Consider the following 17,523-nt stretch of genomic DNA (forward strand, 5'->3'; position numbering starts at 1 on the left):
GAGAAAAAAACCAACTATAATGTTCATATATAAATAAGCAGTCATCTGAAATTTCTTGAATCATTTTAGTTTATTTATATAGGCTAAGGAAAATTGTCCGACGAAAGATAAAAGCATGCAAGCAATCCAACACAAACCAAGTATATTCGGTTTCTTCTCTCAAAATTGTGTTTTTTGTGTGATACTTTGAATATATCTAATAAGTATAAAAATATATTTTTTGTATGCTCCATGTTTAATTAATATATGTATACACTTTAATACATATGTTTTTGTATGCCCAAATCAGCTACCAACACGGCCCAACCAGCACCCAATCTACCCCCTAAAAAACCAAAAAAAAACAGCACCCAACCTCTCCTTCCCCGCACGACCCAAGCCCAACCAGCACCTATCTACTACCTCCCCTGATCCCCTCACTCTCTCCACTCCCAGACTCCCAGTCCACTCACGATGGCAGATCTCGGCGAGTCACCCACCCCACCGCCTCCGCTCTCGCCCCCACAGCCGGCGACCTCGTCTCGCACCGCCACCCCATCTCATCCCCTCCCCAACTCCCCTCCACTCATCCGACGGCGGCTAGAGACGCACACAACCGGCGACCAACATCACACAAAGGTCGCCACCGCCGGCGGTGGAAGGACAGTCTTCTCCCGCCGCTAGCCGCAGCCTCCGCCTCGCCCTGATCCTCGGCCTCCTCGACCGCCGCTCGCTCTCCTAGGAAGCACCTCGCCGCCTCCCTGCCCATGCCGTCTTCGCCGACTGCCCTGCTCGCGCCGACCTCGCGAATCTCGCGGCCGTGCTTGGCAGTGCTCGACTTGTCCTCGCCGCCGCCAGCGGCGACGGGTCCTTCCCGTGCCTCTACCGCCTCGTGGCCGAGTCCTCCTCTCCCCAAATCGACACCCGCCCCTTTGTCGAGCCTGCCGTGCCAGCGACATGAGAAGGATGGTGGCCATCGAGGCTTCGGATGCGGTCGACGCAGATGAGAACAGTTCATAGAGCCGTACCAGGTATAGCTACTCTTCCTCTTCAATCAATAGCAGGCAATTCTGTGTGTGGAGGTTGCAGCTCACACGGGTTTGTGGAGGTGTTGGCTCCAGTATTTACCAGGGATGTTTGTAGATGTGTTGGCATATGAACCAATATATAAATTGATTGATTGATTGCTTAGCACAATGCTGATTAGACTAAATAATTATTTGATCGAATTATTTGCATCTGACATGTTGCACACATATATCAGGCAGAACAAGTTGTTCCACGCATGGGGTCTGATTTAAATATTTTCGGAGATGCATAATATGCCAAACACTTCTAAAGGTGCCTCGTCCATGGGCGCATGATAGTGGAAAAACATCTGTAAATTGTGCAGGATCCTATAGAGCAAATGGGCATCATCGACGTGCAGTACACGCTCTCTTAGGCAGATAAGTAACCTCAGACAACTTATTTTGTGAAGACCGGTGGTTCATGGTCTGAAAGTTTTGTTTTTCTCTCTAAATTTTGTACTTAGATAATCCCTTAAATGCTTTTTACTGCTTGATCACATAATACATGTCCGTGCAAGAAAGGAGTTGTTAACTGAAACAATAATGTTAATTTTTGTTGTTAGCTGAAACAATAATGTTAATTTTTGTTAACTACAAACTGTCTTGGACATTGGTTTTTTCAAATTAACTCCGTGTTGAACTGGTTCTTCTTGTTGTGTGCTGCAGCCCAGCAATCTGTTCATGCCAAATGATTGAGTCCTGGTGAGGTTCATTGCTGGACATGCATGGTCTCCGCAGGCAAGGTATTCGAAGCTGCCCTTTGGTTGATTTTGTTTTATTTCCAAAGAGCTGCAAAACCTCAAAAGGAAATTTTTGTATTGATGTGATTAGCAAGTGTATTTAACAATGCATATATGTACGCGAGTTATGTGTAGTGCTGAATCTGATGTGGCTGAACTATCTTCAATTTATGAAGACCTATTTTCCTTTTTAGCATTTTGTACAAACAATATACTTATAATCAGTGTGGAGTTTATTGTAATTTTAGTTGTTCTCTCATAAGTAGAGGCATGCTTTACTGCATTTATGACCACAATCTTCAATTGCCTGACCCCAACAACAAAACTCATGATAGCTACAATGTATTTGTTTTGTGTATTTTGGATTTGTTCCTCTATGGCTACATTATCACAGCTTTCTCCTTACATTTAAAGATGAATCTAAAAGATGTGACTCCCTTAGAGTAGCTTAATGATAAATTATTTCCTCCCCTCCCTCTTTGTCGGAAAATGCTGGTACCGTCTTCTACTTTATGTAGTCAAGAAGAAAACCCATTTTCACTTAATTTGGTTACTCTATTCAGGAACACATAAAAGTAATTCAGTGTGTTATCAGAAACTCATGAGCATGAAAGAGAAATTTGGATCATGTTCGAACATGGGTAGAGAGCAGATCGAGGAGAACTTGAAGATTAAAGGCAATGAAAGGTATGTGCCTATAACCATCATATTTTTATGTTGAATATTCGCTAGCTGGTATGTGCTGATTTCGGACGAAGTAAAGCCTGACATCATTGGTCAGTGAGGTATAACGAAAATAATCATTCTGGTGAAAGTACATGCAAGATAATAAAGAACTTCTCCTTCTTAGGAGCATGCATAGTTTGAATTAATCTTTCAAACTGATTAGGAAGTAGAGATAGTATATACTTTATATTTCAGGGAATGCAAGAGAAGTACTTGCGCGGCAACGAAGGAAGACTTGCTAATTACAGGGAAAAGTACTCTATAGTGGTATTTCCAGATTAAAAGTTTAGCGGTGCTAATTCGGTATCTACATAGAACAAAGCCTATAATAGAAAAGCGTCAATGGATTTAAGATGCGGGAGGATTCTGGATAGTTGGCCTCACCGGAAATAGAGGCGCTCGGTTGTGCTCGACGCGGATACGATATTCATTCGTCCAAAAACATCAAGGCCGCTGTAATTTCAGCTGGGATGTTTCCAGCTGCTTCATTGCCTTTGATCGTCAGCATCTGGACCAGCAAGTTCTTTCTGAGCTGTATTGCATCCTAGAAAACATAAAAAATGAATTGTTATATATATGTAGGGAATAAATTGCTGAAGAATGAATTGCACAACAAACCTATGTGAGTGGAAGAACAAAAATTTATATTCAACAAATATATGGAAGAGAGAAACTTGTTATATATGCACCTACCGAAGTCCTGGAAATGTTATGCCCGAGAGTATCATCTTGGTGAGCCATCTCTTGTAGGAGTTTGAATCCAGAGTCCAGGCTGTGACAAAAAAACTCCATATGTTAGAACCTATACCAGTGAGGCTATAATGTGCATGGCCAATTAAAACATTTACCGCGGGGCTGTAATATAGGTATGATCTTGTGGCCAATCCACGAGTTGGGGATTCAAACCAGGCCTCGGCCTCTCCTGTTGCAATACACTGCCAAATTCTTGCAGAACTATCAGGGCTTCCTTCTTAAGTTCCTTGTCATGAAAGTCCTCTGAGCCTAGGAATGACTTGTTAGAATGATCAATCGGGAGAGTCCTCCTATTTTCAATATTAATTGCAAGGAGGCCGTACGAGGAATCCACCAAATACAACGGCAATAGGTACTGCAATAAGTATACAAAGTTAATGGTGAACAGATAGTATACACACCAAATTTTAAAAAGGAAAATCCTTACAATGGAAGGGGTCATGAGCACGTTGTATTTCGGCAAAGGCCGTACAATGACATTGTTAATCAACAAGTTGGTGCGTTCAGCTTGGCATAAGCTAGTCTGACTCAGCACCCGTGCTAGGCCATGGAATTGCAAATCAAACATATGTGTGGAGCCAACAAAGTCTGTTCCTGCGTTCCTCTGTATCGCGTCGCTACTAAGCTTACGCACTGCAATATCGAAGCAGCTCGGATTGATCCATGTATCACCTCGCATGGTGTCTTGGATAGTCCGTAGACTTAACTCGATCACGAATGGACGAGGGCTCCTTATCCATATTGTGCTGCAAATAAACCGGCATGATAAAATCAGGGTATCATAAAAATATTGTACTTCAATATGTGGGCAAACAATACTTAGTATTCACAACTCTAGAAAGGTCTGAAATGTGTGTACCTAAAAATTGGAGTTGTCATGTCATTTGAGGAAATAAATACTATTTCATAAGATAACCAAATCTATTATGATATGTTCGGTTGCAACTTATTCCTATTACACATATGATAAAAACTACAAATGGTACATGTATCATGCACCAGGACCCGTTGCAATATACTACAGTTCATTGAAAATTTGTAGTTTAAAATAACGTGCTGTGGATGGTACTAACATGGCGTAATGTAAAAGGATAATATTAAGAACCGTACGTTAGATCTTAAGAACCGTATGGACTTAGAAAGGATCGCATGAACAGATTTTTGCAACCACTACGTTAGATCTTAAGAACCGTATGGACTTAGAAAGGATCGCATGATCCTAACCAGTGCATCCATGCAACAACTTATGAACGTGACCAACTCATCGACGTGGGTTATGTGAAAGAACAAATTTTTACTCGGGTTCAAAATAAGATGCCGATAATGCATAATATAATGGTACTGATATGCAGCTAATAATTGCAAATAAATTATAGATAGAGTTTAGGGATGCCAGAACAAACTCTAACTGCTCCTCGACTGAGGAAAGCATGACGTAGTTGTATATGTACTCGACTGCGTCGTTCACTCCATCAAAAATCGGCATTGCAGCCATTGGCACGGGCAGAAAGTCGTCTTAGCCCCAAGACGAGCGAGCGAGGGGGCAGTGGACAACGGTGGACTCACAGCCGGACCATATATATGAGTATATATGAGTGTCCGGCACCAGGTCGGTGACGCATTAGCATGTTGTATGGATTGGAAGGTGCCCTTTATTATTCCATCCATGCACGTTTCCATTATAGATCCTTGCTAATAAAAGGACAAGCATATATTTTTCTTCCAAACTCCACTGGGCAAATAAATATACGCCGGATTATATATCTATTATATATGTCTCTCTTTCCCGATCGGAAGAAGCCTAATATAACTTTCCTTAGAAACATATCCGATTAAGGGAATATTAATGGCCACACTGGGAAACCCATTGAACGTATGGTAGGCCGGACCGGGAGATTGGACAATATAACATTTTGGAAGGAAATGACTAATGATAATTATAATTCTAATTGACATATCCTCGCCGGGAGGAATCGTGGGCATGTACTCGGAAGGTAGCCCATATCCTTCTGTAATGGCAATATTCCATAACAAAAACTATAGGAAAACATGGTATAAAATTATTTTCATTGCATGCTCCACCTGGCAAATGTATCAACGCCGGATTATATATTTCCTAATTTATGACTCCTTTCCAAACTTTGCCTCCAGATATATAAAAAAACAATTAGTTTATTTCCCAAATATACGTCAAACACGGGCGTTTGAGAAATATAAAGAAACACAAAGTTTTTCTTCTTATATTTTTGTCCTCCTCACCACGATCAAAAAGCCCGCGTCACTTGAAGAACTATTGTTTCCGTGTGTAGAAAAAAACTCAACGCATGGGCATACGGCAGTCCTTGATTCCATGTACAAAATTAATTATATTATCTTTGGAATGTCATAATGCATGATAGCATGCGATAGCATCTGTCAAGGTAAACATATTTTCCTTTTTGCGCTGCACTGTATATTAACAAATTTGAACCTAGACTGAAAGAGATTCGTACGTGTAGCTCAAATGAGAGTAGACAGGCTACCATTTGAAGTCCATTATGGACAGTTTGGTCATCAAATATATATTAGTCAAATATATAGTTCAGAACTTCACATTATATGGCTCTGAAATATGACGACACTGTTAGATAGATTTTTTTATTGAATATCACATATTATTAAACCTCCAAGACATAATCGAACACTTCATAATGTGACAATTGGCAACAAAATGTTGCATGCAAAGCGTTCATACATTTTTATATCTAAGACAAATTGTGCACTTGTGTACAAATATAATTCTAGCCTCCATTGTTCCTAGCTTGAACAACACCATTGACGTACGCACGTGTTTCGTCAAGTGTCATGAGGCTGGCGTTCATATATTGAATCCCACTTATATTCTATCTGACCAACGTAGGCAAGGATAGCAACCACATCTGCAAATTTGAAATTGCAAATTTGAAATAACAATGAGACGCTGAGTTGTACGGATTAATATGCAAGAACAAATATAAAGATGATGCACCAGTGATGGTTTTGTCCCGTAGCTCAAATATTTCTCCAAACTGTGGGAAGCACGGTGGGAAAATTGTCGGCGTTATTTCCTGTGCCGACATCCTAACCTCAGTCGTAGCAGTTAGTGTGGTGACAAAGTCCATGGCTAGGTACCAGAAATGTCCATCTGGCAAATCTGTGGGGTTGAACCGGACGCGATTGAAATCATAGGTCCTACCGGTTTGTAGTATGCTGTTGAAATGGATTACCTGCCTGTTGTACGCAATCGCTTCCAACTTTGTTCCCTAATATATATTTATGAATCATAACAACTATGAGCAAAAAAATACATGTTTATCAATATTGTATTTTGAAAATGCGGGCTATCAAGTAGATGATTAATGCCTTACCAGCCGATCAAGTAGTATGAACTGAAGGTACAAGTTTCCCATGGCATTCTCTTTGATGTGAGCCTTCCACATGACCCTAGCTTGAATAATCTAGCAATTCTGATATATGTGCTCCATTTGGACGCGATGAAAATTCAAGTTCCTGTGCGTAGAATAAAAACAAAAGGATGAGGTAAAATTATTTTGCAAGGGGAGGATAAAAATAACCAAACAACGAACATAACATTATAGTGGCCAAACAATGGTGATTATTTCAATAAAATAACACATTATCTAGTGATGGCAACTATACGTACAAAAAGATTATTCTATCTTGCCTGTTAATCGGAGGGGTGATGGGTTGACTGATGACAGGAACTGGCGGCGACGCCATCACCCTCAGAGGTGAACGATCCGTATGAGATTACCATTGTAGTCGTGGAGGAGATGACTTCTCCTCTACATAAAGATGGTGACAAATATGGTGCAGCGGGGCTTTTTTATATAATCATAGGGCGGCGGGAAAACGAAATAGTGATGAAAATTTGTTTTTGGCTGGCTACGCCTCCGTGGGTGGCATATCTATATTAAGATATTTAATATTTGGCAGCCTATTAAAAATTGTTTATTAAACAAGGAAACAGACATCTCAAAATCGGGCCATGATCCTTCGTAATGATTCATATTATATTTCATTAATGCAAATTTGTGATTTATGATCACTTGCCTATGAAAACGTATCTGATTTTTCAGTTGCCTATGAAAAATTAATTTTCTTCTATATGAATATTTCTTAACCTTTAGGATAATCACATTAATTTATTTATTGTTTTCCCTTCTATTATGTTATTTTCCATTACCTTGATGATATCTTTAATTATGTTATAGGTTATTGCCCGTGCGTAGCTACGGGACAAATGTTAATTTTAGTATTTTCAAATAAATCATGTATAACACAATAAATTTACGATCCTAATGTATATCAAAAAATATTATTGGACTACAAATATTTCTGTCAAACAAAGATTTGCAAAAGATCATATTGTTTGTTCTTTTTCATCATAACAATCTGTACAACACACATACGTACAAATGATAAACATAATTTTGTCTATCTATGCCAATGCATTAGCAGCAACGGTATTTGATAGATGCCACTCTCTGTCCATGCATTAGCAGAAGCAGCACATGAGCGACATCATTCGGTCAAAAAAATGGCTCATCTCTTGCTCTCTCCCGAAAGGAGCAGCAGAAGCCAGCAAGCCCATGGACTCGCCTTCCTCCATCCGTCCCTCTATTCTCTCCCTACACCTCGAAACGAACTGATCCCCTCCAGCAGCGGCCGATGCCACCATCCTTCTAGCAGCTCCAGGTATCCAGCCTCGGCGGCCACGCAAACGCGCGGATGTAGGCAATATGAACATGGTCATGCCGTGTCAAACGATGTAGGCATAAGCAGAGTACATGACATTAAACAAATTAGTACAAAAATGTGTTCCACGCTGTAGAATTCAGACAAAGAAAATCAGTGAAAGGATAAAAACTTATATCATACAGGGTTTGTTTCATCCTCAAATCTTATTGTATATCGTACTTCTTCTCCAAGTTCCACACCAACTTCTTCAGCTACTCTAGATGCAAGCGTCTGTTCAAATTATTAAAATGGGTTGAAAAGGTAAGTGAGAGCAGAGGATATGCATCTACAAAGGTAGCCTAAGAGCAGGAAACAAATTCAAACATTTTCAGCTACCATCTTCTAAGCAGTACAGTTATGGTTCAATCAGCTGACTGCTCCGTATAGGATGTTAGAAATCACTGCCGGAGCACATGAATAATTTTGCAGGCTGAAGTCTCCTGTTACAGACACACTTTTGGACACTATGGCCACTACCACATGGCAACCCTGTCACAAACGGGTAGGTCACAAAGGGGAAGCTGGATAAATCTCCGTGGTTGAGGCCAGAGAAAGTCCTCCAAGCTTATCTTTTAGGAGTTATCAATCTCTAATAATTTATTTATTTGATTCATGTTACCCGGGTTTGAATCATGTTGCACCAGAAAATCCATAAGTAATACAGAAGCTTGCTCTAGATAATTAGCTAAGAGCCTTAGTCGCCATGCTAGTTGCTACGGACGTACCCAAAAGAATATAATCTGGTGCATGCTATGATCAGAAGGTAAATAGAGAAACCTAGTATTAAATGGCATCTAGAAAAGGATACATATTTTGATGAACATTTAAACAGTTGATACCTGCACAGCCAAACGTCTTGGCTGGGTGGAACCTTTAAGTCGACGACCCTCAGCCCAACCAGCGTCATTAAAATACTACAGAACGATGCTTCCTCTTTGAACCAATACTCGCTAGGTCCTAGATTAATGCAGCCTTCTACAATTTTTTAGGTTAGAACTCTTTCAGATCAGCATTAAACTCATGAAGGTACATGAGCCAACGCAAGAAATTAAAATGAAACTTGAGCTGAACTGATAAATAATTAGTTTAGATACGTGAAAGTACAGATAATAAATCTTTTTTCCAAAATACTGCACACTTCAGCGATCAGACACGTGCATTGTCACATTCTCCAAATTGTGCACTTGTGTACACAGATACTTCTAGTCTCCATTGTTCCTAGCTTGAACAACACCATTGACGTACGCACGTGTTTCGTCAAGTGTCATGAGGCTGGCTTCATGGATATCTACGCTAAAAATCAGTGTTATATAGTAGTGACATAGTACTACATAAAAAATACATTGACAACAAATGTAAAATAGAACGCAACCCCTACCTTGTAAAAAAATTCAAACATATGGAAATTAGTAATACCAATGCAGTAAACAAAAGTTCAGCTACCATCTTCTAATTAGTACAGACATGGTTCTATCAGATGACTGCTCCGTATAGGATGTTAGAAATCACTGCCGGAGCACATGAATAATTTTGCAGGATGAAGTCTCCTGTTACAGACACACTTTTGGGCACTATGGCCACTACCACATGGCAACCCTGTCATCACAAACGGCTAGGTAACAAAGTGGAAGCTGGATAAATCTCCGTGGCTGGGAGCTCTGCAAAAGTCCTCCAAGCTTATCTTTTAGGAGTTATCTATCTCTAATAATTTATTTCTTAGATTCATGTTGCCCGGGTTTGATTCATGTTGCACCAGCATATCCATAAGTAATATAGAAGCTTGCTCTGGATAATTAGCTAAGATCCTTACTCGCCATGCTAGTTGCTAGGGACGTACCCAAAAGAATAATCTGGTGCATGCTCATGTCAGAAGGTAAAAAGAGAAACCTAGTATTACATGGCATCTAGAGAAGGATACACATTTTGATGAACATTTAAACAGTTGATACCTGCACAGACAATCGTCTTGGCTGGGTGCAACCTATAAGTCGACCACCCTCAGCCCAACAAGCGTCCTTAAGATACTGTAGAACGATGCTTGCTCTCTGAACCAATCGTTTAATGCAGCCTTGTACAATTTTTTAGGTTAGAACTCTTTCAGATCCGCAGTAAACTAATGAAGGTACATGAACCAATGCAAAAAATAAAAATGAAACTTGAACTGAACTAATAAATAATTAGTTTAGACGCATGAAAGTACAAGTAATCAATCTTTTTTCCAAAGTCGCACGGGCATTTGAACATATTTGCAAGAACGCAGGCTACCATTTTATTATTTATTAGATGTACATATGGAAAATATATCTTGAAAAGCTGCACAAACTTCCGTTCTGCGTGTGTTGGTCTTATAATTAAGACCAGTCGTAATCCTATACTTCTGACCTATCAGATACATACAGGGATAATAAGGACGCCAATAAATTTACATTCAACCATAATATCAAAATATCAAAATAATAACAATGGACATGATCACTTGCCGTAAAACAAAAGTTTCATTGCATGTTCCAGGTATTTTTCAGGCCAATCATTATATCTGAATCACATATTACACATGAAATACTACGGTGGGTGACATGTACACTGCCATAAACATTGCGATAGTAGAAAAGATATAACAACGATGATGGTGCCAGCTGTAACATTTACTTATACACGGGATTTTATTAGAACCACGTTGAATACTGTTTGTGCCAGCTGTAACATGTCCAAGTCTACGTTGAATGCATCAACATTTCATTCAAGTTTGTGCCAACTGTATCATTTACTTACATCTCCTTGTTCAAAGAGGGATGAGAACATCAAAAAATAAACAAGAATTAGGGAACTAAATAAAAAGAGACCTTCATAGCTATAGCTGTACATGAAAAATGCACACCATTTAAAAGTGGGTTGAACAAAGGATATATTACACAGTCATACACACTCATAAAGCTCAAGGCAGTAGGTCAACATGTAAGATTTTAGCCATTTAATGAGTATGTAAATAAATTTATCACACACTGAAATTCAATGTATCAAATATAATCTGCATGCTAAATGATGACATCACATGCATGCTACAGGTTTTAATCAAACTGTACAAAGTAAATGTAACAGGTAGCGGCTCTATATGAAGCCAAACATTATTTCGGAATATCAAATTACAAATAACACGGTACGCTGTGTGACATATACATTGCCAGAAAAATTGCGATAGTGGAAAGCAAGTAACAGTGATAAAGGTTAAATATTAATTAAACATGATGCAGATCTTCATGAAGCCAATCATTATTTCTGATTCTAGTCTTACACATAACACAGTACGCTGTGTGTCATGTACAAAATCAGATTACACATAACACAGTATAAATTTATTGAAATGGATTTATTACTTTAACTTATTGGTGTATACTTCTAACAACCGAGATACCAAATGAAAAAATATGTCATACAACCGCATTACAGCAATTCTTGACCATCGGAAGAGTAAATTGCATATATAATTCCACCAGGTCTTATACGACCTAACTTCATCCTGTAAGTACTTCCTTGTAGACGATGTTCTTCATTGAAGTCAGCAAGGAAACGGTCGGTCTTTTACGCTTCTTCAGGTTGTTATATTGCTTGTTGGCCTTATCCTTTGGCTTCTCCTTCTGAATAAGTATTTTAATGTTTCTCTTCACGATGGCTCGAGACAAAGCAACATAGAGTTGACCATGAGAGAACACTAGATTAGGTAGATACACACCAACAATGGGGATGGTCTGCCCTTGAGCCTTGTTAATCGTCATAGCAAAGCTAAGCCTTATAGGAAATTGCTTCCTCTTAAACTTGAAAGGAAACATGTCGTTGTCAGATGGGCATAGAGGTATTCGAGGAAGGAAGACCCTCCTACCAGCGTGTTGTCCAATCATGATTTCTGCATCAATGGTGTTCATCTCAAAACCTCTAACAACAAGCCTAGTCCCGTTACACAGACCATTAGCTGGATCAATGTTCCTTAGAAGTATCACAGGGCAGTTCAGCTTTAGTTTGAGTGCATGCGGAGGAAGACCATTGGGAGTCAATCCATTTAGAAACTCAGGAGCGTAGTAGCCATATGGGTCGTCCTCCGCACTGTCAAAGCTATGGTAGATTACTTCATCTCCTTGGAAACGCTCTATCAAGCGGATGTTTATCTTGTCGACGTTGTCATTTGTCGTGGAAAGGATTGCGCGAGATGTCATGTAACTCGAATCTGCCATGTTGTCATCTAGACTTGGAAACACGTGGTCAATCAGCTTCTCCAGGTCGTCAACCTCACCTGTTGATGGCAGACAAATATCATCAGGGAGTATTATGTTGCCTTGGTCGTCGGCTTCCTCAGTGCCATTACCGACCCTGAGCAAGTAATCTGCAAACCAAGTGTCATTACCAGCCCTCATGTTGGTGATGAGCCGAAGCTGCCGCATACTCTTCCATAGATGAGAACTTCGGAGGCTTGCATCAATTATCTGGCCCCGTGACCCCCTTCTGACGACCAGAAGCACCTGCCTAAAGTCCCCGCCAAAAACAACCGTCTTTCCTCCAAAGGGTCGGTCGCGTATTCCCATGATGTCGCGCATGCTATTGTCTAATGCCTCAACCGCTTGTCGCTTAGTCATGCTGGCCTCGTCCCATAGTATCAATGAGGCCACCCTTAGCAGCTTGGCGGTTCCACTCTGCTTGGTGAAGTTGCACGACGCTCCATAATCGCAACTCAGTGGGATTTTGAACCTTGAGTGGGCAGTCCTGCCGCCAGGCATGATAGAAGCAGCGACACCCGACGTCGCGGTAGCGATAGCAATCTTGCCCTCGCGCCTCACCTTGGCGAGCATCGCCCTGTAGAGGAAGGTCTTCCCCGTACCTCCAGGACCATCAACAAAGAATATACCCCCATCACCACGTTCAACAGACGCTAGTATTTCATCGTATGCAGCCCTTTGCTCAAAATTCAGGGAAGATGACAATTTAGTGTCACTTTCGTCAAACTAAACAGTTGATTCCTCAATGATCTCTCTGGCCTCGCCCTCGGTTGGGTCAAACGCATCATCGATCGTTGGAAGAGCGAAATCAATAATGTCTTTACCCATAGACTGCAACATACCCCTAATGTCAAGCAACACCATCTGCTCCACCTCGTTCGGAGACGTGCGTGTCCGACGGAAGTCATCGGACATAGGCTCGAGGTGTCTATCCCATAAACCGCGCACATCGCCTGGCCCGCAGTGCACCAATATTGTTGCAAAGAGCCTCCTAAGAGAACATGGCATAGCCCACTGCTCCGCCTCAGTAAGACAGTCGTCGAGCGTGTTGTCTGCCTCGATGAGTCCCAACCTTTCACCGGCCTCTCTAAAGCTCCCACATACAACGCCGTTGACGGTGAGCAAGTCCTCAAATGATGTTTTCCCCGTAACATGGTTCAACAACACACGAAGGTAGTATCGCTCCCCCTCGGCAGGATTGGCAGACACGATACGACCTATCTGAAAACGCTCCACCCGCTTCTTCCAGAACTTCTTCTCCCACGTGAAGCTTCCGGGGAAATCCTTGTACAATATATGCCTTGCCCAAGGGTGTTTTTAGTTTGCCTTGAAATATTCCGTTAACATGGATTTTTAAGCATTCTCGGAGGAAACAACATTCTTCAAGTCAGCCTGTGCATTGAATGCAACCCTGTGCATATTCGGGAGATGAAGAGGCAACTGCAAGACAGGTGGGTAATTGGCACACAGTGGGAAACCAAATATCCTCCACATAGCCTCCGGAGGGGTGACCCATCTTGCGTCAACGTATCTCTTGATCTCATCAATGTTACCATCAGCGTCTGGCTGGTCAATGCTGAAAGAAGCCTTATCATGTCCCTACGAGCGTTGATAAGATCCCTATGATCTAATAAGTGGCAAATTATTGTGCATCATATATTCTGTTACCCGGGATATAAGCACAATATTACCTACGACGCAACATACGTATGCACATCAAACTAAGAGTGTCCATCAAGCTTACCAGATTTTGCAACTACCGGCCGATTCTCATTTTGTAAGCTGACAATATCCTCATTTCGTTTAATCCGATAAGCTGCACATTTCCTTGCATTGTACTCCGCCCTTGCATTATCCGCGTATTTTTTGCATTCATTATTTAATGATAGAGTTTCATGATGTTCGGAAGCAGTGTCGTCTGCATGTATAAATACAAATAAGAAAACAAATAAAACGATGGTTGGGAAGGTGGATATCATGCCTATGGATACCTTGAGAATTATCTCGTAGCTGCATGTTATGAATGGCATGATGGAGTGTTAGGCTAGCCGTAGGTGTTAATGTTTGACCATCATCATGGTACCCAGGCCTTACCCTTTCCGATCCTTCTGTAGAGTATAGTAAGCATGAATACAACTTCAATATTTGTCTGGTATGCACGCAATCAATCATGTACCTGTCTCCGTCGTGTAAAAAGGATCAACATCTGCAGCTATGGATATGATGTTTGGATTACCATCTTTCATTTTTGTCACGCTCGTAGGTGCTGCAAGACATTAAGCATGGTACAAGTCATTGTTAGACTTGCACGTCAGGCATCACATCACAGTATTTTCACAGTTTATATACCTGGTTCAATCGCGCGAATAGCATCTACTTGTTCATCAACGGGTATCAAGTTTGCGTTGTATTCTTCAGCATGTTTTACGCTCGTCTGATCTGCAACACATTATGCAAGAAGCGTAATTAGCAGAAAAGCAAGTATTCATAGTACAGTGAACACCACCTGTAGCTATGCCGTCTTCTTGTTCATGTTCACCGGCTTTGCTTCTTGCATTACCCATTCGCAAATGAAATGACCGCTGGCTCTGGTGTTTTTGAGGCCTGGGAGATGATCAGATGGATATAATGGATGCAACATGAACGCAAGAGATATGGCGAACTTGAAGGCATGAATAAGAAGGTACTTTAATTCAAAGCATCAACAGTCAATCATTGAGTTCCTCGACTTTATTCTATCTTGAACTTTAAGCAGATCTTGAACTTTAATCTAAACATAGAACACATTCAGCAAAAGGCACATGTAGAGTGCCCGTTAGTGGTTACTACAGTTGGGTATTTATTGGTCTAAATTGTACAGTGCGTTTTATACATGTCAAGCTGAAACCTGCACAATGATCCTCTTATTCTACCCCGCTGAACTACCGATAAATATTGATTATACTGAACTCTGTTCTTTCTTTGTTGAATAAGAACTCATCTTTTCTCCTTTTTCCTTGGTGTTAGACCAACTGCTGTAGCAGTGGCTACTGTTTCTACTCCAAGAGTGGAATCCTGAGTTCTGATGTTACGGAATATTCCTTTGGCAGGCTTAGGCTCGGTTAGATTGCTTGTGATGCCTGTCTTTCCTCTTTTACCTTGATATATGTTTCAGACACATGAGAACCTGGAACACATAGCAATGATGGAGAGGGTTTTGGGACCCGTACCAGAGCACATGATACGGAACGCTAGGTTCGTATTTATACCGTTAATTTGATTATCATTTTTTAATTTCTCGTTGAGCTATCATTAACAAACAAATTATCTCCATCTGTGTCCTGGAGGTCCAGGATTACTTTTAGAACCAAACCCTTATTATTGGGCTTGTTTCTCAAGAGAATGGCAGTATCTCCACTTGTATCCTGGAAGTCCAGGGTTTGAGTCAGTATCCTTAAAAAATCAAACAAGGGAAATGTTGGGTAAGAACCTAATAATTCCCTTTCCCAGGACCCCACAACAAGTGGGAGCTTTTGATTCTGGGATAACCTTTGGTTATATTTTTGAGAGTGAAATATATATCATTCTCCTTTGCACTAAATCTTCTGCATCAAATGTTTTGAAGAACTCTGGCACGTCCTACCTGCAAAGAAATATTTCTTTTATTTTTACATGCAGTCACATTTTTTTGGCTGTGGTTCCCTAAGTTCTACGGTTTATAGTTGTTCACTGGTTTGCTACTCAGAAGTAGTTTTGGCTTGCATCTATTATGTTATTGATTTGTATATTGTGAGTTTCATACCATTGTCTTTGTGTATATATGTAAATTTCAGATATGTCTGTGTGCATGTGCTGGCAGTGTGTATGTGATGGCTGTGTATATGAAATCATGTAAATTTCACATCTGCTATGTAGGTTCATACCATTGTATTTGTGTATGGATGTAAATTCCAGATATGTCTGTGTGTATGTGCTGGCAGTGTGTATGTGATGGCTGTGTATATGAAATCATGTAAATTTCACATCTGCTATGTAGGTTCATACCATTGTATTTGTGTATGGATGTAAATTCCAGATATGTCTGTGTGTATGTGCTGGCAGTGTGTATGTGATGACTGTATATGAAATCATGTAAATTTCAGATCTGCTATGTAGGTTCATACCATTGTCTTTGTGTATGGATGTAAGTTCCAGATCTGGATGTAAATTTCAGATATGTGATACCTGGAGGGCGGATCTTGTACGCCGTTGAAGCTGGCTCCATGTCCTGGACCTGTTCAGCGTCAGGTCCAGAAGGGGATCCGCGCTGGCGCAATGGATACCGGCGGTTTTGATCCGCGCCGGATCCTCGAAGCGCTCAGCAAGGAGTTGTGCCGCGGACCAGCGCCGGAGCAATGGAGGGATGGCGGGGAAGGACCGATGGGCGGCGGCGGGCGAAGGAGGGCACTCGCAAGATCCACACGAGACCTCGCTCGAGGGCACGAGTACTCGTTCGAGACCAATGCCGTTTTTTTCGCTGGTTAATCTTTGACGGTCTGTGGCCAGCAAATTACTAATTTGTTTATGATTAGGAGTAGAGATTTTCAAGACAATACATGCATAGACACTCAACAAAGCTGTGTTTATGATGAGCACGTCTCCCCTAGTGCAGCATCACCGGTGCTTCCTCTAACTTGGCACTGTTATATGTGGTTGCATGTTATGTGTTATGTCTAGCTTGTATTGCTTCTAATTTTGTTGAATTCCATCTGCTTACTTTACACATTATACTTGAATAAGACACGTGTTCCTGTTTTTAAAACATACAATATCTGTCTATCACACCATGTTCTTACATCAAATTACTACTGTTGTGTAACCTGCAACAATCACTTATCATCAGAAACATTTGACTTTGGAGTGTGATATAGGTTACATGTCACATTCTTTTCTAGCTTGTATTACTAATTTGTTGAAATGGCACTTATGACGAGACAGTTTTAACTTGGTAGTGTGATATTCGTTGCATCTTTCATATGGTGTCTAGCTTTCATTGCTTCTAATTTGTTGAAATGCCTTCTCCTTAGTTTACACATCATAAGCTATGAATATGCAATGCTGTGAATATGCAATGGCACTAATGACGAGAGACCTCTAACATGGTAGTGTGATGTTGTTTGCATCTTGCAAATGATTTATTTCTTGTACTGCTTCACATTTGTTTAAACGCCATTTATGATGAGACACTGTTAA

General features: G+C 40.8%; 1 long non-coding RNA gene across 5 annotated transcripts; it reads left to right on the plus strand.

Annotated features, from left to right (window-relative positions):
• Positions 1-380: 380 nt before the first annotated feature.
• On the plus strand, positions 381-16,211 carry LOC125543555 (uncharacterized). Of its 5 annotated transcripts, XR_007298562.2 has the most exons (5): positions 392-1,010; positions 1,244-1,792; positions 2,353-2,476; positions 14,915-14,995; positions 15,319-16,211. It is a non-coding gene; the product is annotated as an uncharacterized LOC125543555 (long non-coding RNA). The 5 variants fall into 5 exon arrangements; XR_015618549.1 differs by having other exon boundaries at positions 381-1,010; positions 2,353-15,546; positions 15,639-16,211; XR_015618548.1 differs by having other exon boundaries at positions 381-1,010; positions 2,353-15,546; positions 15,645-16,211.
• The last annotated feature ends 1,312 nt before the right edge of the window (positions 16,212-17,523 follow it).

Source organism: Triticum urartu, chromosome 3A (genome assembly GCF_056163025.1).
Source record: "Triticum urartu cultivar PI428250 chromosome 3A, HENAU_Tu73, whole genome shotgun sequence".
NCBI lineage: Eukaryota > Viridiplantae > Streptophyta > Magnoliopsida > Poales > Poaceae > Triticum > Triticum urartu.